The sequence below is a fragment of the Camelus bactrianus genome, chromosome 3, assembly GCF_048773025.1.
Source record: "Camelus bactrianus isolate YW-2024 breed Bactrian camel chromosome 3, ASM4877302v1, whole genome shotgun sequence".
Classification (NCBI taxonomy): Eukaryota; Metazoa; Chordata; class Mammalia; order Artiodactyla; family Camelidae; genus Camelus; species Camelus bactrianus.
In genome coordinates, this window is record NC_133541.1 from 64,904,198 (window position 1) to 64,919,092 (window position 14,895).

Sequence of the window (14,895 nt, forward strand, 5' to 3'; positions counted from 1 at the left end):
GCCTCTAGCAAACTTGTGAACTAAACAGCAAGTCTACTACCTAAAGAGTAGGGCAGACAGTAAAGATACACCACGTTTACCAAGGAAGCATCGTCATGATCCTACTAAAGGAATTCATACCTGGGATACATGCATATGCATACACACACAACATTAAGTATACTAACATACTGACAGACTGTCAAAAGTTATGTACACATAAAGTCACAAAACCGAATGTTTCACACAGACACATCTTGGTGTACCTCATTCAGGCATATAAAATCATTGTGAATTACCCAGACTACGCTTCAAAGTGAAGCAGCCTAGTCTCGAATTGCATACATAACAACTTCCTGCAGCTTAATACTGCACTGATAAACAGGAGCTTTGACAGATGCTCTGAGGTCAGACAGCCTGGGGCTGGATCCTGGGTCAGCCACTGACCTTATACAAATTATTAAACTCTTTAAGTCTTAGTTTCCTTATCTATGAACCTAGGATAATTATTCCTGCTCCATAACACTGTTGTGAAAATACAATAAGATCCAGAAAGTACTTAGTATAGAGCTAAACAAATACTAATTATTCAATAAATAGTTTATTATTACAGCTATGATAGAAATTATTCTAGTTATGATAAACTCAAGTTTATACACTAAATAATTTTATTTGACTTGCATTATACTATTAAAGAAATGTCCAAAGTCTAGTCCAACTGAAAATGTTTGATGTAGGCTTAATGTGAAAATAGTAATATTAATATGAGATAAACTGTCTAAAAATAATGTTTTCAAGGGAAAAAATTTTGAAAAAATGTATCAAGTTACACTTAATAACTTACAGAGCATGGGAAGGAAGAGTCCAATCTTACAATAGGAATACTGAAAGCCTTTTTGAGAAATAGAAAATTGTACAATCAAACCTATTTTCCAAATACAGTGCCATATCATTACTTTTTTATTTCATGGGCGCTTACAAAAAAATTGAGTACAGATGGTAAGGCTGGTTATACTCATGTAATGACATGTACTTGTAGTGTAAGGATCCTCTCCCTCGAGTTAGTTAGCTTTTGACTTAGTGAGCATCAGTCCTACCAGTTTCTGACTTTGGGATTTGTTTATACCCCAAAAGAAAAAAAGAAAAAAATAACAATAACAACAAAAAAGGCAGAATACCAGCAAAGTAAGACTGTAACAGAAAATTTACTTTGACAATTTGACAATGGAGATGACTCAAATGAAAACAACTAGAATAAAGAGGTCCAAAACAATATGAGTAACTATCAAGTTACTTCTACATACACACATTCATATATGTATGTATATATACACATACACACACATTCATGTTAAGGTTGGGTCAAGTCACAAATGTAATTAGCACAGTAAAATGAAGTTATGATTATTAAATATGCATTAAATGATACTAACCTGAACTACAGCTTGCTATGTAAATTCACTACTAACTCTTGTAATAATGTTAACTGTATATATGTAGTCATCCACTGCACGTCTGGGATAGCAAGCCTGCAGCAAGCATTAACAACGGCTACCAGTTGAAAGACCAAATAATTTATGTATTGGAAAATGGAAAAGAATCTATACACTGACACTGCGGTTATCCTGAAATTTCCTAAAATAAGTAATATATTTTAAAATAAGTATGTAATAGATGAAATTCTGTTCTAGCCAGTATTCATTCAAAAGAAGTCATGAATTATAAGTTAGCTAGCATGTGTTATATGGAAATAAGAATAGAGATGACAGAGAGAAACTAATCAAGCTACTTTTAGGCATATTCATAAATACCAAATTATTACTTTCATTCCTTTTTACTATTAGGCTGACTTTTAAGCAATCCTTTAGACTGAAATAACGAAGCATTATGGTTCAGCATTCTAATAATGTCTCATAAGACAAACATTAAACCAAACTGTTGTTTGATAGCACTGAAAATATAACATAATGCAAGCATGATCTTTCCTGTTTGAAGATGACACGGACTCACCGTCAACAGAGATGAGCTTCAAGTTGTTTTTCCACAGCGGAGATGGACTTGCTGATCTAGCCATTCTCTTGCCAGAGCTCCCTGATGAATAGCAGCTTACATCTGCAAGATGAGTGTTACCAGTGGTCACAAACAATAACAAAATTAAATGATCAATATAAAAATGAAGCCTATGCCTTGCTCTCAAACCAGTATGTTTTGATGAACTAAAAATAAAGTCACAGAAATATATAAATACTGCATAATACATACAAAACTATATATGCATTTATTCTGATACATTAATCGTATTTTATGTATCACTGACCTAAAAATACAAATAATCAGAGCCTGATCACTATCCCTAAGTAAAAATGTTCTCAGCTGCCTTAACTAAAACAAAAATTGCTTCTGACATGTAAAATCCAAAGTGTATAATGAAAATGCTCAAAACATGAAAGCATGCCAACTTTACATCCCTCATCACCAGTAGCAATAACTGAGGAAATTATAGAATATTTTTGTTAATGTTAGCAATATTCTCAATAGCATTAAATGCAGCATAACTACAGCCAAAATTATTTTGACATTTCCCAGAATTCTGAAAAATCCTCTACTTTTTTATGAAGAGAAAAATACTTTCATTACTAGCTACAGTGTTCATTTATGTTAATGCAGAACAGAGATTTTGTAATCAAATATTCCTGATAGGGAATTTTATCAGTTGCCAGTTGAGCTTTCTTCATAAGACCTATGGAGCTGGTTAGACATTACTGAAGACACAGTTTTCAGTAAAAGTATTGTTATGTGCTTCTTTATTATTTAAGGGAGTAAAAAATTAGATTAACATTTGTTTAAAAAGTCAATAAGAAGCAGCTAACAACTCAATACAATTCAAACAAAATCACAATGCTAAGTACCTATGAGGAGCAAGGCACTCACTATTTGAGGGTTTTGTGACAGGTATAAAAACAACAAGACATGGTACACAATCTCAAAGAATTCACAATATCAGTATTATTGAAACCTTCTACTTTCAGCTCTACATAGCTGCTTGTAATAACAAACATCTAAATTCTAACCCAGATCCTCTGCTAGCACAGGATGATGGAGTGGAAGAGCACAGCATCATACCAGAACACGGTAGCTACCAAGGAACGAGGCTCTGAGGCTCCTCTTGCAAACACAGATAAGAAAATTTCAATAGAAATGTTGAGAACATCTGCTACAACCTGTGATATAGGTCTGCAGCCACCTGTAAACAAATGAACTGTGTTAATTTTAAGGCACTATACAGATGTTTCTATACAGTGACAATTGTGTTTTCAAAGATCATTCTCCTTCTCAACTCTTCATTATATTCCTGACCATCATCCCCTAGCAACTCATCAAAACTGGGAATTAGGCTGCAAACTCCTAAAATTCCTTTTCATTTTGGTTTCCCATTTCCACAATGCCTAGCAGCATACCTTACAATTTGTGAATGCTTAATAAATGTTCGAAAAGTTGAACTGAACTAGTAGTCATCTTACTCCTTCACCTGTCACCCCCAAAATTATCACTCATTCTAGCTACAGCCACCATACTTGGCAGGACAGTATTAGATGAAAAGACAAGATTATTTATTAATTCAACAAACATTCTGCTCAAACATCTACTCAGTACCACACTAAGTTCCATGGATACTAGTGTAAATAACACATGACCCCTGCCCTTAAATAACTTAGTCTAATGAGAAGGATAAAGCTGGAACATAGCCATAATAACCCTGAAATCAGTTTACAAGTTTTGTAGAAAATGTTACAGATACTAAAAGGGAGGGAAACTGGCTTAGAATAAAGGCTTTAGAGAGAAAACAGCATGTGAGTTGAGTACTAAAGAAAGAGTAGCTGCTGAACAGAGGGACAAACAGAGAAAGGGAATTCTCAGCAAAAGGAAAAGACAAAAAATTATAGATATGCAAAAGGGTGCACAATATACTGAGAACTTGAAGAAGCTCTGGGGAAAGGAGCAGATGAGGAAGAAAGGGCATAAGAAAGATCACAGAGGTGACTTATTATGCTAAAAAGCTGAACTTCTGTCCTGACCAAAGGAGGTAAGCCAGGAGCATGACACGATTGTTGAAAAGACCTTGGCAGAAATGTGAAAGATGGGAGGAAAGACAAGACTGGAGGCATGGGACCAAATCACATGAGTCAAAGCTGACTTGACTTTAATAGTTCTGGAACTATGGTGACCCAATTCACCAATGACCATCAGGTCTGTTACCCAGTGGATCTTGAATTCAGAAATATATTTAGAGAATACCTCAGACTCTAATTTATTTTAGGAAACTGTTTATGTGACATAATCCTAATGAAAAGCACAACAGGAATTTCAAAGAAATTATATCAAGTTACCACAATATTAATAATGACTAGCTCTGGGTAGTGGGATTACAGGTTATTTTTTTCTTGTTACTGGCACATTTGAAATTTTCTACACAATAAAATTAAAGATCAGTCATAGAGCAATTCCTTGAAACTTAAAAGCTACAACTGGAATTAACCCTAAAAGGCCAGACCCAGGATTCCTTGACAATATAAATGGCTCCAAAGCCTCCTTTCACCACCACTGCCCACTATACGTAAAATGTTCATTCCTACATCAAACATACACCCATGCCCTTTCTGCTTCTGTAACATACTTTGTCCTGAATGCCTACCTAAACTCCACCCTCCTCATACCACCAGCTATAATGATCTTGTGCATGCATTACCAATAGCTCTTTATCTGCCCCACACATTGAGACATCCAATCATATCATTTAATTGATAGCCTCCCTAAATAGTCCTCCAGTTTGTTCTTCCCACAATATTTAGAAGAATACTAGTTCAAGAAAAAGAATGCTAGTGCAAAATCAGTCCTATTCCAAAACAAATATTCAAACATGACTCATTTATGGATATATGTGCATATAATTATACCGATGACTTGATAAACTGCAAATTTATGTATATAACCACTCCAAAAGAGTTTTCAAATCTATTAGTTCAGAAAAACTGTCTATTATTATGAGTTGAATTGTGTCCCCCTAAAAGTTGTTGAAGTCCTAACTCTCAGTACTCGTGAATGTGACCTTATTTGGTAATAGGGGTTTTGCAGATAATTAAGTTAAAATAAGGCCACTAGGGTGGGCTCTAATCCAGTATGACTGACGTCCTTTTAAACAGAGGAAATGTGGCCCCAGAGACAGAAACAGACACGGGGAGGACACTACATGAAGACAGAAGGAAGGATCAGGGTGATGCATCTACAAGCCAAAGAACACCAAAGACTGTCAGACACCAGCACAAGCCACGGGAGGCTTGGGACAGACCCTTTCCCTCACAGCCCTCGGGGGGAACCAACCCTGCCGGCACCTTACGCTCGGACGTCCAGCCTGCAGAGCTGAGACACAATAAATGGCTGCTGCTTAAGCTGTCCTGCTTGGGGTGCTCTGTTACAGCAAGACCATACGCCCACTAAGGGAAATGATGATTGCTTTCCCCGAAAGTCACTGAAGACGAAAACATTCAGAAGAAAGATTGTAAGTCAGAAATAATGAAACTTCTTGCTATTCATTTTTAAATTTTGTAGCAAAAATGCTATTTAATAGCTAAACCAACCTAGTGCTGAAAAACTCTAAGGGGATCTGACTCATTCTACATCCTATATAAGTACCATTTATACCTATAACATCACATAATCAAACACTGGAGAGTGTTATCATTCTATAGATATCGTGACATAAGAATAACATGAGATTATATAGATTATCCTTTGTTTTGTAAGACAGTTGCTCTATGTATTTTTATGTACCTGTGAGGATATGATTTGACCTGTAAGTAAAATCAAAAGGTAGTATAATGAGTTACTTGATAAGGAGCAACGAAATGAGCATAGGTCAGAAATGGACTCTGGAATGACACAGACTTCAATTAAATTCTTGCTCTATTACTCATAAGCTATGTGACTTAAGCAAATACTTAACCATGTTTGAGCCTCAAATTCTTTATCAGTAAAATGAGAATAATATATGAAATGTGTTTAGCATATAGTGATGACAATAGGGCTTTACTATTTATATAATAAGAAAAATTCACATATTAAGTTTTTTTACACTTCTCTAGGGTAAGACAAATAATTAGGCAAGTTTATGTAAGAACAAAAGTCTTAATCATATGTACTATGCATAAAAATATTGCCTTTTGCTAGTGTCTCACTATAAAATGTAGGACTTTTAGAATTTTAAAACTTTGTCAAAACTCAAAACACATTTAAATGTATTAACATTAGAACTGGTAACAAACAGGATCTTGGTGACTTTTGGCTGTCACAGAGATCAGTTGGTATGCAGCTTTCAAAGCTGTACAGTACCACTCCTTTATTCCCTTAGGTCACTAAGTTCTAGCCAGTCCAAAAAACAAAGCAAACAAACAAACTACCTTTACAACTTATACTGACATCAGGTTAATTCTAACAGTATGACATAATCCACTGTAACCTTCTACCAGGCATTACTCATGTGATTTTTCCTTCTTTTTAAATATAAATCTTTTAAATATAAAATACACATGCCAAAAATGTAACCAACTGAAAAGGAACTTATTTTGGAATTTGTATATTCGTATTGAGAAACAGGTAAATAATGCAAAACCCAACTGATCACCAAAATTGAAAAGGACCTTGTTATATCATGCAAGCACTCTATGCAAGACACAAATTAGACCTTCACTGCTCCTTGCAATACTTATAAAAACTTGTATCTACAACTACATCTAAAGAAACAGAAGAAACTACATAATTAAGTCCAAAAAGATTGCATTTATTAGGGAGAGAATGGTGGTATTTTTTGTCAACTTTTTAATCTAAAACAGCTATTTATATTGGTGAAATTTGTCAGAAAATGTATCAACAACCCATTTCTCCTTGTGAGAAAGCCAAATAGTAAATTATTCTTAGCACTTTTAATAAACTTTGGTGAACTATAAAAATAAGTTCAATGCTATAATAAATCCAGTATTATTAGCATCAAAGCTAATGTGGGGTCAAGACCAAACATAGGTATTTATCTAAACATTTATGAAAACATGTTTTGCCTTCATACTTAGTGTACTTCCTAACTTAAACTCACATAGACTTTGCTAGTTGAGTTTTTTTTTTTTTTTAATGAATCTACTTCTTGCCAAGTGTGGAAAATAAAGGCCACTTTTCAGAAAACATTGTTATGTAATTATTTTATATTTACAGAAAGATCATTAAAATCGGCATACTTAAACAAAATACAGTATGAAGAAAAATTCTTAGATCTTACATTTTTAAAAAACTGCTTTAAAGTTAGCAAATGCCATATTCTATTTATTCAAGATACTATATTAAGAACAACAAAATATTAAAACAGTATGGCGATCCCTCAAAAAAATAAGAACAGAACTAACATATGACCCAGCTATTCCACTTCTGGATATTTATCCGAAGAACACAAAAACACTAATTCAAAAATACATATGCATGCCCATGTTCATTGCAGCATTATTTACAACAGCCAAGATATGGAAGCAACCCAAGAACCCACTGATGTATGAATGGATTAAAAAAATGTGTGTGTGTGTGTGTGTGTGTGTGTGTGTACGGAAATAGTAAGCCACAATGGAAAATTATGCAGCCACAAAAAAGAATAAAATCCTGCCATTTGCAACATGGATGGAACTAGAAGGTGTTATGCTAAGTGAAACAAGTCAGATGTAGAAAGGCAAATATCATATGATTTCACTCACAGTGGAATCTAAAAAACAAATGAAAACACAATATGAAACAAAAACAAACGCATAAATACAGAGATCAGATTAGTGGTTACCACAGAGAAAGGGAGTTGGGGACATGAAATGGATGAAGAGGGTCAAGTGCATGGTGATGGATGGTAACTAGACTTGTGGTGGCGATCACTTTGTAGTGTATACAGATGTAAATTACAGTGCCATACACTTGAAACATATAATAAAAAAGAATAATATCACTTTGGTTGGGCTCAGATTATAATTGTAAAAATTTGAATTCTTGAATTGAATTCTAAGGACTATGCCTTTATCTACTTCACATGCCTTAAGCATGACAAGAACTCAATAAATAAGTTTTAATTATAACTTAAGAAGAATAAGCACACCAGAAACATAATTCTCCTAAGAATCAAATAATAGGAAAAGCCTAAAAAGCTGGGAATTCCAAAGATGCATGAACAAAATTTTACAACATGCAAAGCTAACATTAGTAGAAGAAAATTCTATCCTTTTTATTCCATAAACAAATTCTAAGGTCACAGGTGGAAAGTGTACATTGGCTGTGTCAATAGAAAATACATAGCTAATGCAGGTTTTAAAATAATCTCAACTCAGTCTAAAGCAAAGTCATTAATAACTGAGTAGAAACAGTGTATACACTGAAGGACCTATAATCTTGGTAGTATATGTGGCCAAAAGAAAATTATCTTTTTACATTTGGTTGTTGTTTCTGTAAATAACACACCACCTTTCTGCAAAAAGCTATCATAACTAAGAAAGTGAGGTAATGTGTGGATTCTTGTGTCTCACTGGGATCTCTGATTTTAGCACTGTTGGTTTGGTGGTCAAAGTTCCCTTTACTCCCCACCACTGTCCAGATTCACATTGTGGTCAGGGAGAAAACAAGTTAGTCAGGGGCGGGTTTCCTTTACCCATATCTTTTCTCTTGGGTTTTACCTACCTGTTGGAGCAATATGGGGAAATGTAACCAGTGTAGAAAACTTATTATATTACACACTATAGATGCTCACCAGAACTTTCTACAAGACAAGAACTGTCTTTTGAAATACTTCACACATATACACACGCATAGCTTTCTCTCCAGACAGAAATGAATGAAATCATATTCAGTGAGTGTGAGCAAATAAAGCAATGGCTAAATAAAAAGGGTACTGAATGCTGGTATCTGATTACATTGGGTCTCTCCTCCCCAAACCAATATGACAGGGAAAATTTTCCTACTAGGAACTGCTGAACACATAACCTAATTGACCTTAAAATCCTCAGAGAAAAATGTGTTATCTGGTTTACTGTTAAAACACAACTATCGTAAGAATATTTACACATTGAGAAAGCTACTATTAGTAGCTTCATCTGCCCTAAAAAGAATGATTACTACTATTACAAGTTTCCAAGTATGTATTTGCTGAAGGAAGCAAACAATTTATGAAACCAACTTTTTGGTCTTGAAGCAACAGATTTGGAGAAAGGTGGTTTTATATAATTCCACTTCTAGTTACACTGCTGTTTTTTTATAGGAGAGGCATGGTACTGTCTGTGTGAATATTATGACTCAAGCTTACTCATCTTAACTAAGAATGAAATAAATTTGATAGAGTAAAAACCTGAAAGAGAATGAACATGCATGTAATTCTAATTTGCCATTTTTAGAATGGGGGTTTTTCTCCAAAGAGATTTTAAAAACATGTTTCCACGCTATTCTATTTGTGTTACTTTCATTTTAGGGCTCTGGTAAGTTGGCTGCTAAATAGAAACAAGAAACAAACCTATTTTCAAAAAGAAAGTCATTTGTGATTTGACCATAGCATAAGCTACATAAAAAAGAAAAAAGTAATTTGTTAAAATCCTGACTGCCAAAATATACTGAAGTTTAGATAAACCTACATGTAAAGAGACACTTGTGTTTGTGCCCATCCCTGTTTTCCTGGTCCAGTTATCATGAAAAGATCAAAAAATTAACTGTAGGGTAAGAAGCCTACTGCAAGTCTCATTATATCCAAACTGTCATTTTTTCCAAGAAAGTCCAGAAAATATAGAAGGGAATCACAGGCTCTGCAGGACACATAGTCTTCTCATTCTGTAAGAAGTTTTCAGGCTGCTATGGCTTCAATGCTATTCCCTACAGAAAAGATATTCTGAGAAAGAAAACTTTCTCACATGCACAATCACAAAATCATACATGCCTTTGGACAGTCGTTAATCACAGGCTAGAGCAGCAGCCAGCCAGTACCCAAAGATGACACAGCGTTGACTGAGGAAAAGAGTGCTTGAATGGAAGTTGGGAGAATTGAGTGTCATTCCCAGCTCTGCGATTTACCTGCATGGTCTTGGGCAAGTTACTTAACCTCTCTGGGCCTCTGACTATTTTATTTTGTCATGGAAAGCAAGAGGTAATCCAAAACCTTTTAAAAATTATGGCTAGAAAAGGTATCAGAGAATGGAAAGATCTATCCCCAACTTCACAGATGAGAACAGTAAAGCAGAGAAGTACACCTAGTCACAGGTGACTAGATTAAAAAGGTTCTAACAGTTGTCACAGCTCCAGCATTTTAAAAATTATTTAAAATGACAAGTCACTTATGTCAAATTTATGGACCATGTTTTAAAAAGTATGTAAAAGCCCCCAATGTTCATAGCAGCACTACTTACAATAGCCAAGACATGGAAACAACCTAAATGTCCATTGACAGATGACTGGATTTAAAAAGCTGTGGTATATTTATAAAACGGAATACTACTCAGCCATAGAAAATAACAAATTAATGCCATTTTCAGCAACACGGATGGACCTGAAGAATGTCATCCTAAGTGAATTAAGCCAGAAAGAGAAAGAAAAATACCATATGATATTATTTATACGTAGAATCTTAAAAAAAAAAAAAAGAGAGAGGGAGACAAACATAACTACAAAACAGAAACAGACTCACAGACATAGAAAACAAACTTAGGGTTACCAGGGGGGAAGGGGGTGGAAAGGATAAATTGGGAGCTCGGAATTTGCAGATACTAACTAATATATATAAAATAGATAAACAACAAGTTTATACTGTAGAGCACAGGGAACTATATGCAATATCATTGTAGTAACTTATGGCGAAAAAGAATATGAAAACGAATATATGTATGTTCCTACATGACTGAAGTATTGTTCTGTATACCAGAAATTGAAACAACATTGTAAACTGACTATACTTCAATAAAAAATATATTTTTTTAAAGTATATAAAAGGCAAAATGATTGATAACTATCAAATTTAGGATGATAAATAACTCCCCAAGAAGCCATAACTGAATACAATCAGAAAGAGTTTTGATTGTTCTTGTAACATTTTATTTCTCAAATTGAGTTTGGAGTATATGGATGTCTGTTTCTCTTTATATACCATTTTCTGTCTGAAATATTTTCTAATCATTTTTTAAGTAACCACCAAAACATCTTTAACCAAAAGCTGAGTGAAATAAATGAAAATATTTCTCTGGAATTTTAAAGGTCAATGGAAATAGTGTATGGTTTCAAACATTCTCCTGCTGAGCTTAAAGGTAAATATCACTATGTCTCCTAATATAAGAAAAGAAAGAGTAGTAGAGGCTACAAATATATATATGTACACACACAAACACACACACATATATATATATAATTATTCCCAATTTCCAGCTTAGTAAAATATTAAAAATACACAAATGACACAAAACACAAAATGAACTGTATTATTAGCAGCATGATTAACCATTTAAGAATACTGAGAGAAATACCTAACAATTTGCTCTCTAAACATAAGCCTAAGAGAAATATATTCAAAAGTCTCATCTGAGAGCCTAGTGTTTAATCATCAGGGTTCTTTGTTTACTAGTTTTCCCTAAGACAAATAGGAACTGCAATGATTTACCAAAAGTAAGCAAAGGCCTTTCTAAACCTCTGCATGGAACCTACCTGTAAAAACTTGGTGCCTCTGAAATCTCTGTAATTTTCCAACAAGAAAGTATAGGTCATTCAGCAAAATATATTTACTGTATACTACCATAATAGCTATTTAATTGTTATCATTATGATGCAGATATATAATGGAAACAGATGTTCCTTTTCCCTTTCAGCAAAGCACAGGAAAAGCATAAATTTGCTGATACTGCATGGACTACCACCATAGCACAACAGAGGAAAAAAAGACATTAGCACATGACAATATTAGTTTTTACTACACAACTAATTGCATAAAAAGTATAACTTGAGATCATTAAATCAATATAATTTTCAGCAGTACAGAAGGGAAACAGATTTGTATAACCAGCCTATCTTACATCTGCAGTTGGGAAAAATTTTCTAAGAGACTAAGTATATGCAAAATGCTACCACTGCTTTCAGAACACAAGAAAAGAGTGTTGTTCTGCTTTCTTTGCTCATGTAACATGAATTAGAATGCTGCCTCTACAGAGACAAAAATTTTAAACGGTACTAGTATAAACTAAAAGAACCTTTCTGAAAAGCGGTCACATCAAGAATCTTAAAAAATAGTCTATACCCTCAGTCCAAGTAGTTTCTTTTCTAATAATATATTGCAAAGAAATAACCTGAGGGATGATAAAAGATTTATTTTAAATGCTATTCATCATAACTTTATTTCTAATAAGGTAAAATTAGAACTCTAACTTTCCAATAGTAGAACAATGATTAAATTGTTGCTTATGTCAAAACAATACACAGTGAAATAAATCACTTTAATAATAATTTTAATTATATACGAAAGTTTTCATTGTATAATGCTGACTGGAAAAAAGCAGGACACAGTTTATACCTGCAGTGTGTTTGTTTGTTTGTTTAAATATATATACAATTATAACGTATTTATAAATCTAAAGTGTTTAGAGGAAAAAAGTCTTAGAAAAAAACTCACAAAATGTCAATTCTAACTTTGCAAATTCTCTATTATGAGCAGATATTACTTTTTTAATCAGAAAAAGATATTTTTTAATTTAAACAGTTAATTCTATGTCCATGCTCTAATACTCTGTCCTTGTCCAAAGTTTCTAAAAATTCTTTGGGTCAAATACTCTTATAAATATTTATAAGTAAAGGACTTAGTTACACTAACATGCTATTTGACCCTAAAATCTGCCATAGAAAGAAAAGTATTTGTCAGTCACAAAGACAACACATTTTTTTCTTAAGCAGGATTCTTAAAAATTAGAGAAAATTTTTATTGGACAAATATTATAAATTCCCACTTAAGAGCTACTAATATGACGTGTTTTAAGTCATGAAATCAAGGAAATTTTTCAATTAAAAATGTCTAAGGCATATGAAGTAGCCTATTAACTGCTCTCCCAATATGTGAATAAAAAGTTTGCACCAGCTTTCATAGGACTCCTAGTTTCATGATTCTGTTTTCACAAGGAGCTGATTTGTCTTAGGCTATTACTGTCTATTACTTCTAGAAGTCTTGAGGAAAGGTGGGAAGCAGCAAATTCTGGCAATCTGCCTAAAGAGAAATCAATGAAACAAATTAATCCTTCGCAGGCTGCAATGACACAGTAATCCATCATTCAGAGCTGCTTTTATACACCAAATCAGAGAGCAGAAGAAAGAGCCCTGGGGGACATCACAGACAACAACTTACACCAACACTGGGAAAATACAAGGAATCAGTTTATTTAAAGAGGATAGATTTCAGTTGATTGCCTATTTCATCAAATAAAGATTTTTTCTTTCACAGTGTGGTGAACCCAGGGCCCAATGACTATATCTTTGGAATTCAGTACCATGTATATTGGCTGACATCAATAAGGGATGAATGTTTTAAAATAATTAGCATCATTAATCAGTATGAACAAATATCTTGCTAGAGTAATATTACTTTTTCCATTAAATTTCTAGGTGTTAAAAACATTCTCTATTTTCAGTTGGGACTAATTGTAAGTTCACCTACTAATCTACAACTTAACTGACCAATTCATGGTAAACCACATTTGAGGTAGTTTTTCACACATGAAATGTAACCATGTAAGATATGTATAACTTCCTAAGCACTATGTTCAGTTTAAAAACTTGAAAACTGTAATTTCATCTCTTGTGGCATGAATTTCAACAAGGCAATCAGATTATAAATAAATAACTTGTTTTAAAATCATAAATAGTTCTTTGGCTGAAAATATAGCTGACAATGCTGAAAGATAAACTTAAATGTGCTTTCTTTTTAAAAGTAAACTTATAATCAATGTACAGCAATACATTTACACTAAGTATATTTATTTATACATGCAGAAAGACATATGCCTCTACATTTACTTGTGTTTATGTAGAAATTTATGCACCGGAGTATGTCTTTCTAGAGCAATGTATTCTGAGTGAAAGTATATTCCCTAAATGAAAACTAATGACAAGAACTATAATGTCATACAGTATTACTATTGTTAAATGCATGCATCTTTTTCATGGTTAAATGTGAGGAATTAGTGAAAGAAAAGAATTTTCAAGAAATAAACAAAAACAAACCTGTCCCAATGGTCCCTGAAATGTTAAAACCCTAGAATATCTAACCACAGATCCAAAACAGAAAGAAAAAGGTTAAATGAATGCTAACTAGTCAATTTTTGAGTGGCATTTTCGATTCTGAGGTCCATGGCCATAAGACTGCAATTCCTGGCCATGCTGATGCATTTTTAATTCAATGCATAGATCTAGTATTTATTGATTTAATAAGGTTAGGGGCATTACATTGTTGCTGCTACTGATGAACTGTCAGCAATTTAATCTAGTGAAATCTAACAGAGGAATATATATTTTAGAGAAGAGGGGGAGAGAGAGACACAGAGAGAGAGATAATAGCTCTGCAAAGGTAATGCTTTCACTACCTATGATGGTGGCAAAAGCAAAGCCCCTTCTTCCCCAGAATGCTTTGGGCTCCACACATGTATTAAAAATGTTGGCCACCAACTGGTCTCACAATGAAGAGACTGCAAGAAAGCCTTGCAGGTAAACCTTTAATATTAGGGGAAATAATGACTTATCTCCAATATCCACCCTCTGCCTCTCCTCATAGGTTTTGAGGCACATGTGCACATGCATGCACACACATACAAACACACACAAAGATCTAAGCCCTTACCTGTC

General features: G+C 33.8%; 1 protein-coding gene across 1 annotated transcript in view; it reads right to left on the reverse strand.

Annotated features, from left to right (window-relative positions):
- The window catches only part of LOC123615189 (uncharacterized), a 128,391-nt gene that overhangs the window by 99,640 nt on the left and 13,856 nt on the right, over positions 1-14,895 (reverse strand). The window contains exons 5-6 of the mRNA XM_074354900.1: positions 3,103-3,223; positions 1,990-2,091 (exon numbers count right to left, since the gene is read on the reverse strand). The gene's annotated coding sequence lies outside the window, so the exon portion shown is untranslated. The remainder of the gene's footprint in view (positions 1-1,989; positions 2,092-3,102; positions 3,224-14,895) is intronic.